The following is an 11,126-nucleotide window of genomic DNA, read 5'->3' as shown; positions in this document are numbered from 1 at the left end:
CCTGAGTAGCTGGGATCACAGGCCTGAATGACCGCACCCAATTTACTCTCACAGCTTTAAATGTCTGCTGTACACTAACCTCACTCCCGTGCTCATCCCCAGCCCTATTTCTCCAGGTACTTTATGCCGAGGCATCTGTCTGGTCCCCATCTCCCAGCTAAGGTGCTCAAAGTCAGACTCCTTATGTCCCTCTCTGAATTTGCTCCTCCCAGCTCAGCAGATGGCAGCTCCATCTTGCACAGACCAGAGGCAGCACCCTGAAGCCATCCTCAGATCCCGTCCTTCTTTACACCTGATGTATCGGCAAGTCCTCTCTGCTCTTGCTAACTCTGACCAGTTCTCTCCTGCTGTGACCACCCCAGGCCAAGCCACCAAGTGACACGCTGGTCCCTTCCTCTTGGCTCGAAGCACCAGCAGCCATGACGATGATGGTGATCACAGTAACTGCTCACACTTACAACTGGTATTGCCAGATACTGCTCTAAGGTCTAACTTTCACCACGTATCCCCAGCCGGGCTGGAAATTGTGTCTCAGGATCCCAAGTGTTAGGATTACAATATACAACATTAACTCCAGTTTATATTAACTTTATTTAGTCTTCAAATAACCACACAAAGTGAATATTATTATCATCCCCGTTTTATAGGTAACAAGAGCCAAGCACAGGAAAATAACTAGTCCAAGTCACCCAGCTGGAGGGGTGGAACTGGAATCCAAAGACCAAGAAAGACTTAACCATCGAGCATTTAACTTGAGGCATAAGCCTCGATCCAGTGAACCCCTCCCTTACTTTTCTACTGTAAATTTGTACCGTAGCCTTAGAGTAGCTCGCTGTGTACCTCAGTACCCGTCCCTGAGGGGCACAAGAAGCAATCTATGTGTTTACCCACTTGGTATGGTGATCGATAAGGAGTGGGCCTATATGCAAAAGGGGCAAAATAGATTTGGACCCACTTTTGTGCTCTAACTGGTTCTCCCATATATTTACCCAAGCATCATAGAGGGTCCAATAGACCCACACCACTCTAGGATTTGTTTTTCAAAAATTTTTTCTTTTGATTGTTCTGGGACAAGTAGCCCAATTGAGTACAATGGCACATGAAAAGCCAGATATGCGAGTTTTGGGGGAGGTAAAAAGTGAATCATCAGATTACTCATGCATGGGTGGTAAAGATGATCCATTATGGTAAAACGCGTGCTTTCATAACCCAAGAGTGTTACGGCTGGATGATGGTAATGATGATGATGATGACGAATTTGATGTGCACCATGTGAACCAAAGTTCCTGTGACAGTGAAGTGGAGTCAGAATTGACTGACACAGACACAGGGAATGCAGGCCTCCTTGAATCAGATGACAAAGAAAACAGCAACATAAATATGTATTTGACTGGTTGAAATGCTGTGAATGGCCACAACCAAATGGAAAGATCCGATGCTAGGCCTAGGTCCGAAAATGCAGTGAGGGCCTCGGCAGGGCTGAAGCACACTGGACAGAAGCCAGCACTGCTGTTCACTGCTGGGAGCTGTAACAGGCGAAGTGCTGTGAGATGCTGTGAAACACACTGAGGCTGAAATGCGAGTAAAACTTTCTGTATACACCAATAGTCATATTCAAAAATGTATTTACTATGACAGCTCACTAGCCGAACTGATGCATTCACAGGTCTGCTGTACTTGGCACAGACTTCTCACGGTCTAACTGCACCAGCCGGGGCATCTTTCCCTTGGGGTCTGGTCTTCAGATGTTGACTTCCTTGAGAGCCCAGTTCCTCTCTGACTACATATTAGTTTCTTTCTTTCCTTTTTTTTTTTTTTTTTTTTTTTTTTTATACTGGGGATTGAACTCATGACCACGTGCTTGCAAGGCAGGCGCTTATGCTGCTGAGCTAAATCCCCAGCCCTATATATTAATTTCTATCTAATCAAACTGTGTATAATAAAGGTACATCTCACAAGGACAGGGGCTTTATCACTGCTCTCCCCAGAATATCACAGTGCTTCACTGAGGTTGTGTTGGTGGATGAATGAACTTTCCACCAAAGTTCCTCTTTCCCCTGGATTCACGCCCCTTGCTAAAAAGTATCCCCTCTTCATTGAAAAGAAAGTTTTGTGCAATTATCTGTTTCTTTGTGGGAGAAATCTCTTGTTTTTTGAGTAACTATTTCGAAGATAATGATACATGGTATGTTAGCTGTTGTTATTCTCTTATTTTTTGTTATAAAATTTTGTTTTATTTTTTTCACAAAAATAAAAGGCAGTCCCCACCCACCTATCCAACTCACTTCCCTGGCAATATGATCCAAGATTGTTCCTTTCTTCAAAAATTCAAGCATCCAGGGCCAGGGATTTAGCTCAGCAGTATAAGCACCTGCCTGGCAAGCCTGAGGTTGTAAGTCTGATCCCCAGAACCAAAAAAAAAAAAAAAAATTAAGCAGCTCCCAAACCATGATGTGCTGGCCCATTCCTGCAATCCCAGCCTCTGAGAGGCTGAGGCAGGACGATCATAAGTTTGAGCCAAGCCTGGTCAATCTAGTGACTTATTAAGACCCTAACGTTACATTTTTAACATAGACGGGCTGGGGTTTTAGCTCAGTGGCTCAAGTACCTGCCTGGCAAACATGAGATTGTGCTTTTGATCCCCAGTAACCACCCCACAAATTTAACTAGGGGCTAGAATGCAGCTCAGTGTGAAGTCTGGATTCAATCCCAGTCACATGTCCATGTGCACGTGTGTGTGCACACACACGCGCGCGCGCACACACACACACACACACACATACACACATGCACGCACTATCTGGCTCAACTTCCTGTGCTCCCTGATGCCCCTGCCTGGGTTCTGCCTTCCACAGCGCAGGCCTGGGGTGCACACCCTGAGACTCCACACGTTTTAGATTCAGCGTCCTCTCCTCCCTCTTGGTGTCCTTTTCGCTGTTCCCCAGCCCTTCCAGGACCTGGACTGCTCCCATCGAGTGCTCATCCCTGCCCACGTCCACCGTCCACCCGGCTGCCCACTCCCAACTCCCAGTCTGCTCCCCCAGTCTTTCTGTTCAACTGACTGCAGTATTTTTAAGAACTTCCCATTTTCTTTCTTTTTTTTTTTTTTTTTTTGTCTTTTTCCTTTTTATCGGTACCAGGGATCGAACTCACGACTGCCTGCTTGCAACGCAGGCGCTTATGCTGCTGAGCTAAATCCCCAGCCCCCCATTTTCTTTCATCTTTGTGGCTGCCGCCTTAGTCCCAGCCACCACCCTCTCTCATCCGGGTTGACTCAGTGGCCTCCCAGTCTCCCTGCCTCCTGTCTGGTCCAGCCTGCTCTTCCTAAATCACAGATCTGACCACACGAGCCCCACTTCATGGGCAGCTAAGTTCACCAGCCTCCTCCAGGTCCCCCCTAGCTCCCAGCACACCTGACTTCTGCCACTGCCCACTCCTCACCCCAGCAGTGATCGTCCATCGCTTGAGGCTTTGTTGTTTTTTATTTCTCCTGTGCCTGCCCACCCTGTTCCTCTCCTCTCCTAGGCCCAGCTCAAAGGTCAGCTCCCTCAGTCTCCCTGCCCTGTCTCCCCTAGGAGAATTCACTGCTGCTGCCCGCCCTGCTCCTCTCAGCCCTGATGAGCAAGGTCACCTTGGCCAGGGGGTGGCAGGCTGGAAAGAAGTTTGGGGCCTGCTGGTAAGGCCTCTGACACACCTTCTGTGTATCTGGAGCTGCTGCCAGCATTCCAGGTCCAGTGGCAGAAGCGTGCGGCATGGGAGGTGGGGATGGAGCCAATACTTTGGAGCAGGTCTTGTATCCCCATGCTAAGGCTCTTGATATGCAGACCCATGCTAAGGCTCTGGCTGGGTCACTCCGTTTAATCCTCAGAACCATCCTGGAAGGCAGGGATTTAGAAAGAAAGACACCAGTACATAAGATTAGCAAGACACAGGCTGGGGATATAGCTCACACAAGTACCTGCCTGCCAAGTGTGAAGTCCTGACTTCCATTCCTGGTACAAAAAAAAAAAGAGCAAAACACACAGAGGTAGTGTCTCCAAGCAGACGCAGCGGGAAGAAGAGATTATTCAATAAATGTTACACTTTTTTTTTTGTCTTTTTCTATCGGTACCAGGAATCGAACTCACGACTGCCTGCTTACAAGGCAGGCGCTTATGTTGCTGAGCTAAATCCCCAGCCCAATAAATGAATTTAATAAGACCTTGTCTCTGTATTTGGAAATAATAAAGTTGGGTCCCTGACAGCGCAAAAAGAATTCTAAATGGAGATTAGCACTTACACATTTATACAAATTTGAGACAGGAAAAGCTTTTGCCAGCATAGCACAGAAGGCAGGGATCATAAAGGAAAATATTGATTTGGCCATATAAAAATATAAAAGTTTAATATGTGCAAAAATAAAGAAAATGAAAACTGGGGGAAATAGTTCTAACATATTATCAGATAGAAATATAGTTTCAGCACTGAAACAGAAAATTTGCATATGAAAAAATATAAATGAACCAATATACAGATCCCTAAAAATTCAATTTTTCTAGTAATCTGAGAAATTCAAATTAAGACAATTTTCCAGGTATAGTGGCACATGCTTGGGAGGCTGAGGCAAGAGGACTGCCGCAAGTTCCAGGCCAGCCTGGGTTACATGGTGAGTTCAAGGCCAGCCTGAACTGCACAGTGAGATCTGTCTGAAAAACAAAACAAAATAAAAAGGCCAGGATTTAGTTCAGTGGCATAAGCACCTACCTGGCAAGCATGAGGTCATCAGTTTGATCCCTGATACCCCACCAAAAAAAAAAAAAAAAAAACCTAAATAAATAAAATTTTAAACAATTTTTTTCAGTACTGGGGCTTGAACCCAGAGCTTTGCACATGCTAGGCATGAGCCAAATCTCCACACTTATTTTTTATTTTGAGATAGTCTTGCTAAATTCCCAGGCTGGCCTCAAACTTGCAATTTTCCTGTTTCAGCCTCCCGAGTAGCTGAGATTACAGATATGCACCACCATGTCCAACTGAAATGTCATTTTCAATCTACAAATTATCCTCTATTAGTGTAAACAAAATGACCCTAGCATGGGGAGCCACAGGAGGTTAACATTGCTAAGCTAGAAACTCCCATTGCGAAGGTGATGGCAGTTTTGACATTAAAGGTCAGGAGAGGGAATTTGCCTCCTGTTCCTTTTGTTCTCAAAAAACCACCTTGATGGATCTTCATGGTGAGGCACCTGTGAAACAAAAACTTTGCGGCTCTTGGGAAAACCTAAAGCCAGCAGTTTGGACTAAGGTGTTAGGTATCTAGTTACATAAACTGAATTTAAACATTTTTTTATGAACGTTCCTGGTTTTATTCTGTTTTTGTTTTACTTTTATGGTTTTTCTGGGGATTGAACTCAGGACCCCATGATTGCCAGGCAGGTGCTTGTGGCACTGAGCTAAATCCCCAGCCCAGAATTTAAACAAGTTTAATAGTACATGAGAAAAGTGCGTGTGTCCAGCCATCTGCATTCAGGAGGACGATTGGTGGAGACAAAGCTGACCAGTCCAGAATCTCTGCAGGGAGCTGATTTCAGCAGGGACCCACCGGTTTGGGCTGCGGGGCTACAGGTGATGGAGGCCACCTGACCTTGGAAGATGTAGTCATTTGCTCTGACGGTCTGGCCTGGCTGCAGAGCTGTGCAGCTGAAGCAGGCTTTGGGCCCGAGGGCCGATTTCTCTTAATAGTGGGGAAGAAGGGCACAGAGTCTGTATGCTGGGCAGGTGAGTCAAAGTCAAGGATACTCCTGCTGCTGGAGATCAGCCAGTCCCTGCACCAAAAGCAGTGAGGGCTAAAAAGGGAGGTGCCCGCTGCTGTCCCAGTGGAGGGTCCCAGACCCCTAGCTTGGGTGGCAGCTCCTCCAGTTCAAATCTGCAGATTGCTCCAAACCTGCTTGAGTCTGGGGGCTGAGGTCTAGAGATATCACTGATGCCCCATCTCAGGAGAGGAGGGCGGTGACCAAGAGGACAACACATGGCACCTCAGTCAACCCACAACAAGCCAAGGCAGTGAGCAGGAAGCACTGCTCTGGGACCAGGGGACCTCACCCCAGAAGGCAACCTCGTGATGCCTGTTGTCCTGGCTCAGGTTGTTTCTACTGGACGTTAAAGAGCAGGCAGGGAGAATTTGAGGACCTTGTGCAGGCGAGGGGTAGGGGACAGGTTCTTTTAGACACTGGTGATTGAAAATTGCAGCTGGAAGCCAATTTCCTATTATCCCTTCATGACTCTTTCATGTCCTCCAGTCACCCTGCAAATCGTATCTGCAAGCCAGTGTAGCTGCCACAGCTAATGATCACACCAAGGGAGTGAGTGGAATCTGATGCCTCGGAGGAGCTGTGGACACTATGGCAAGAGGGGGTGTCTGACACCCCCTCCCCAAGGGCCTTCTCGGCCCCCAGAAGGTGGCCTGAGGACACACTGCACAGCTGCAGTATTTGGGGTCTAGAAAGCCATGGTGTGGTTATCTGATGTTGGCCATGTACGGCTTCCACAGTTCCCTGGGGACCCTTGGCCACACTGGGTGACTGGATGATCTGGTGTCCACGACAGGGCCAGATCGCACAAAGGCTGTTAAACAGTTATCAAGGCTGGTGATGGTGGTGTTTGTTTCTCTGGTAGATGTACATTTTAAAGTGACTGAAGACCACTCACTGTGACACATGCTGTTGTCCTAGGGAAAGCAGGACCCACTTTATAGCTGCCTTCTGGGCACATTGTCCCCAGAGCGGAAGGGGCCTATCCTCACTAGACTTCCTTGTCTCTGCCTTGTAGACCTGGGAGCTCAGCACGCTGCAAACAGAAGGTGCTGACTTAAAAAAAAAAAAGAAGGTGCTGACTTAACGCTTGTTCTTCCCTTGCTATGCTGAGCACAGTTATCTTCTTAATGCCCAGGAAAGCCAGACTCCAGGATATTTAGAGGAAGAGCCTGCCACTGTGAGCTGTTTAGGGGGTTCCGTGTGGAAAGAGGATGAGGGGAGACCAGAAGCCCAAGCTACAGTCCCAGCTCCCACTGAATCGCTTGGGGACCCTTGGACTGCTGTCTGTCAATTTCCTCATTAATCAGTGTGTCCATTAATCTCTGCCCCTGGCTCTTTAACTGATTGGATCCTGAAAATATTTGTGAGCAGCTTCCCAGAGCCCATGAGGACACATGGGGCAGAACTGCTGGAGATCGGACTCTGGGAAGTTCCCTGCAAACAATAACTACTGTTTTAAGTGACCAAAAGCAACCAAAGGTGTCATTCCTGGGATATGAATCAAGAAACATTTCTGAGAAGGGATTTTATTAAATAACAGACTGGAATAGTGAGTCCAAAGTTCACTGGGGAGTCACTAGGAATGCAGGAAAAGCATTCCAGGCCAAGGGAACAATGTGTCTGAGGCAAGAAAGGAAAAGGCTGTTTGGAAACTGCAGGTACTGACCAGAAGCCTCTGCTGGGAAAAGTCACAGAGGGTTTGCTCACCTCATCAGGTTGCCGGGAAAGGCTGCAATTAGACCTAGGTTCACATCCTGACATCTGTTTGCAGGGTGACTTGTTGAATTGGGGTCTCTACATCTTACTGGGCTGGAGAGTGAAATACATAAGCCCATGGATGAAAAAGCATCCAGCAGTACCCTGTACACAGTAGGTGTTCTGTATATATTTATAACCTTTCTAAAAACCTAAACTGTTGATCTAGAGGTGTGGCTCAGCAGTAGTCTTTGCCTAGCATGCACAAGGCCCTGGGTTCAATCTTCAGCGCCGGACAAAAAAATCAATTGTGATGTGAATGTAACAAACATCCGCTCCCACCCTGAGTCAGGCTTTACATGGCATCTCATTTAATCCTAGCAAGTGGAGTGGGCCGCCAGTCTCAATTCCAGAATCTCACCCAACAAATTACCTGGTCCCTTCCCCCTCTTCACGGCACAGACTGCTCAGAGCTTCCTGATTCACTTTATTAACAGCAAAGCCTGCTTATAGTGCAGCACTCTGGTGCTCAGTCCAAAGCCTGCATTTCCAGCCTCCCTCAGACATGGTTAAGGAGCTCAGTTATAGCCAATGAAATGTCAATAGAAGCATCATGTGACATCTGTGAAGGTCTCCTTAAAAGGAAAGAGACAGTGCTTGCAAATAAATGTTTATTTAATTTAAAAAGCAGGAAGAAAGAGAGGTGCCATCTTTCTACCTTCTTCTTCCCTGCTGACTGGACTTTGACAAAATGGCTAGAGTCTAAGCAGTCATCTTGGGCCATGTGAAGCTATGCTGGTAATTTATTATTATTATTATTATTATTATTATTATTATTTTGTAACAGGCATCGAACTCAGACCCTCACACTTGCCAGGCAGGCGCGGGGCTGCTGAGCTATCTCCCTGGCCTAAAGCTATGTTGGTAAGACAGCAAGATGGTGAGCTCGAGACTGCCCTGCCATCCCTCTTCTGAACCACTAGCTCTCCTCTTTTTTTTGGTCCCGGGGATTGAAGTCATGACCTCGCGTTTGCCAAGCATGCGCCTACACTGCAGAGCTAAACCCCTGGCCCCTAGCTCTTCTCTACTAGCCCTTCTTTCAGTATTTGCTCAGGCTCAGGTTCCTCCCAACTTAAACAGAAAAATCCTCCCTCTTTCCCAAGTTTCTGTCTCTGTCTTCTCTTCAAAAATATGAACTGTGAGAAGCTGCCTTTTCTCGAGGTCTCTATGTCTCCACCCCCAGGTACTCCTCAGCCACCTCCATGAGGCTCAGTCCTCCTATTCCACTGAATGGCATGGGCTGAGGGCCCTCTAGACATCTAAATCTAGAGGGTTTCCCTCTGCTACCTGACAAGTAGATCTCTCCAAAGCATCTCACTGTCCCTTCTTTTGGGCTCTGAGGGCCTCGATCACCCCTCAGCTGCATGTTTTCTGCTGTCTTACACATTTAGTTTCTCTACTTCTCCTTCTTCTTTTTTTCCTAGACAAGATCTGGCAGTTCAGGCTGATCTTGCATTCAGTATGTAGTCCAAGCTAATCTCAAACTTGCAGTGATCCTTCTGCGTCAGACTCCCTGGTGCTGGGATTATAGGTGCACCCCACCATGACTGCTCAGCTTCTGTTCTGAACCCTGGTCCCTTGTAACTACTTGTGACTTTCTCAAAAACACTTCAAACTCAACATTTTAAACTGAACTCATGGTCGTACCTTTTTCCTTTCCCCCAAACTTACCTTTTTGCAGGTGCTGTTGAAGGGGATGGGGTGACATCTTCAACCCTCCCAATCTTCATTCCCAAGCAAGCAAGCGAGCACTCCAAAGGCTGACCGCATACTAGGTCCAGGGGTCTTAGTTCTGTTTCCTCGTGTGGCCCAGAGTTTCATATGCAGGGCACTGATGCCCAACTCCTTGCACTTCTGGGTCACATATATCCTGGGAAGCCAACATGGCAATGTGTGGTAAGCCTTCATCTTCATCCCGCCAGTCACATGACAAACAGTTTCCTTGCCAGAAAGATCAGTGACATGGGCCAAAGTATTACAAGACACCAAATACATTATCTCCTTCAGCAACCTGAAGCCTGAGGCTGATGATCTGCTTTTCTTTCTCTTCCTTCCCCTTGCAAGGTGCCATTTCTGCAGATTGTCTCCAGAAGTCCATTTTCTATTGTAGTAACAACAGACACTGGGACATCATAAGGAATAGAAGTCTGTTTGGCTCAGGTACTAGAGGCTGGGAAGAGCCTGATGCTGGTGTCTGATGAGGACTCTCCTGCTCCATCATGACAGGGCAGAGGATATCAAATGGCAAGATAAACCAAGTGCACAACTTCAGGTCTCTCCTTCTCAAAAAGTCAGTAAGCCATCATGGGGAGCCCCACCTTCATGTTCTCATCTACCAAATGGCCTCCCAGGCATCCCACCTCCAATTAGCATCAGCATATGAATTTGGGGTGTAACAAACTTTTGGGGTCAAATTTCCCAACAAATGTTAGCAAACATCCACACCACAACCAGTGCAAAAGTAGGCTTGACAATCTCACCTCCTAAGTAAATACAATCCAGCCACTGCTACCAGTCAACTGGACTGCTGCCACCTCTCACCAAGAACAGTCACGTAAATTGATCTTTTGTTCCCATTCCAATCACCCTAAAAACCTGTTTTGTCCACACCAGTTATCAAGGAATCTACCAAGAAGGCTGTGTCCACAGTTTGCTCACAGGCCAACAACTTCCCTTTGCCCTCCAGTTGGAAGGCCAGACTCTTTTTTTTTTTTTTTTTTTTTTTTGTCTTTTTCGGTACCAGGGATCGAACTCACGACTGCCTGCTTGCAAGGCAGGTACTTATGCCGCTGAGCTAAATCCCCAGCCAGAAGGCCAGACTCTTATGTGGGGCCAACACCTCTTCACTCTTTCTCAGCCCCAGCCATATGACCTTCTGGGACCCATCTGCTTTTCGAACCATCTGTTCTTTTCTTGGTTCCTCTGCACCAGCCTAACCTGGCCTGATCTTTGTGCTGCTAGCCAGAACTCTTCCCTGTGACCATCCATAAACTTCTCCTCCTACATTTAGAAAGACCTGAAACATAAACGCTGTAGTTCCCACTTCAAACGTTAGCTTTTGCAGGCCTCTTTTGCGCACTGTCCCATCGCTCCAGGCTCAGGTGCAGACATCCAATGAAATCTGTTGAGTGAATGAATCATTTGCTTTCCTCTGCTCCCATCGTATTCATGAAGAACACTTATCTGAGGGCTTAGGAACCCCATCTGAAAGACGTCCTAGGGAAGGTGCACACCTGAAGACAGGCCAGGAAGCCGGATGTGGCGACACATACTTGTTACCAGCATTCTGAGAGGATAAGGCATGAGGATCACAAGTTCAAGTGTAGCCTGAACAATTTAAGAGATTTAGCAAAACATTCTCAAAAATTAAAATAAAATAAAAAGGCTGGACTTGCGGCTCAGCAGAAAGGCCCTAGGGTCAATCTTCAGTACCAAAAAGGCAAAGAGGATACAAGGCAAGGAGTAACGAGGTGAGAATTGTGAAGGAGTCAAACACTCCAAGTCCTCCTCGACGCTGAACAGGCAAAAATCGCGCATGCGCACACCCTGCGGGAGGCCTGACGCCTCCTTGGCCCCAGG

The 11,126-nt window shown here is 47.1% G+C and overlaps 1 long non-coding RNA gene across 1 annotated transcript; it reads right to left on the bottom strand.

Moving 5' to 3' along the window:
* Positions 1 to 572: 572 nt before the first annotated feature.
* Positions 573 to 11,077, bottom strand: LOC134474835 (uncharacterized). Its single transcript, XR_010045709.1, has 2 exons — positions 9,219 to 11,077; positions 573 to 3,875 (listed from the first exon to the last, which is right to left on the bottom strand). It is a non-coding gene; the product is annotated as an uncharacterized LOC134474835 (long non-coding RNA).
* Positions 11,078 to 11,126: the final 49 nt, after the last annotated feature.

Source organism: Cavia porcellus, unplaced genomic scaffold (assembly GCF_034190915.1).
Source record: "Cavia porcellus strain 051 isolate PalLab524CR breed Dunkin Hartley unplaced genomic scaffold, mCavPor4.1 scaffold_40, whole genome shotgun sequence".
NCBI classification, from domain to species: domain Eukaryota; kingdom Metazoa; phylum Chordata; class Mammalia; order Rodentia; family Caviidae; genus Cavia; species Cavia porcellus.
This window is presented reverse-complemented; position numbering and strand designations above follow the sequence as displayed.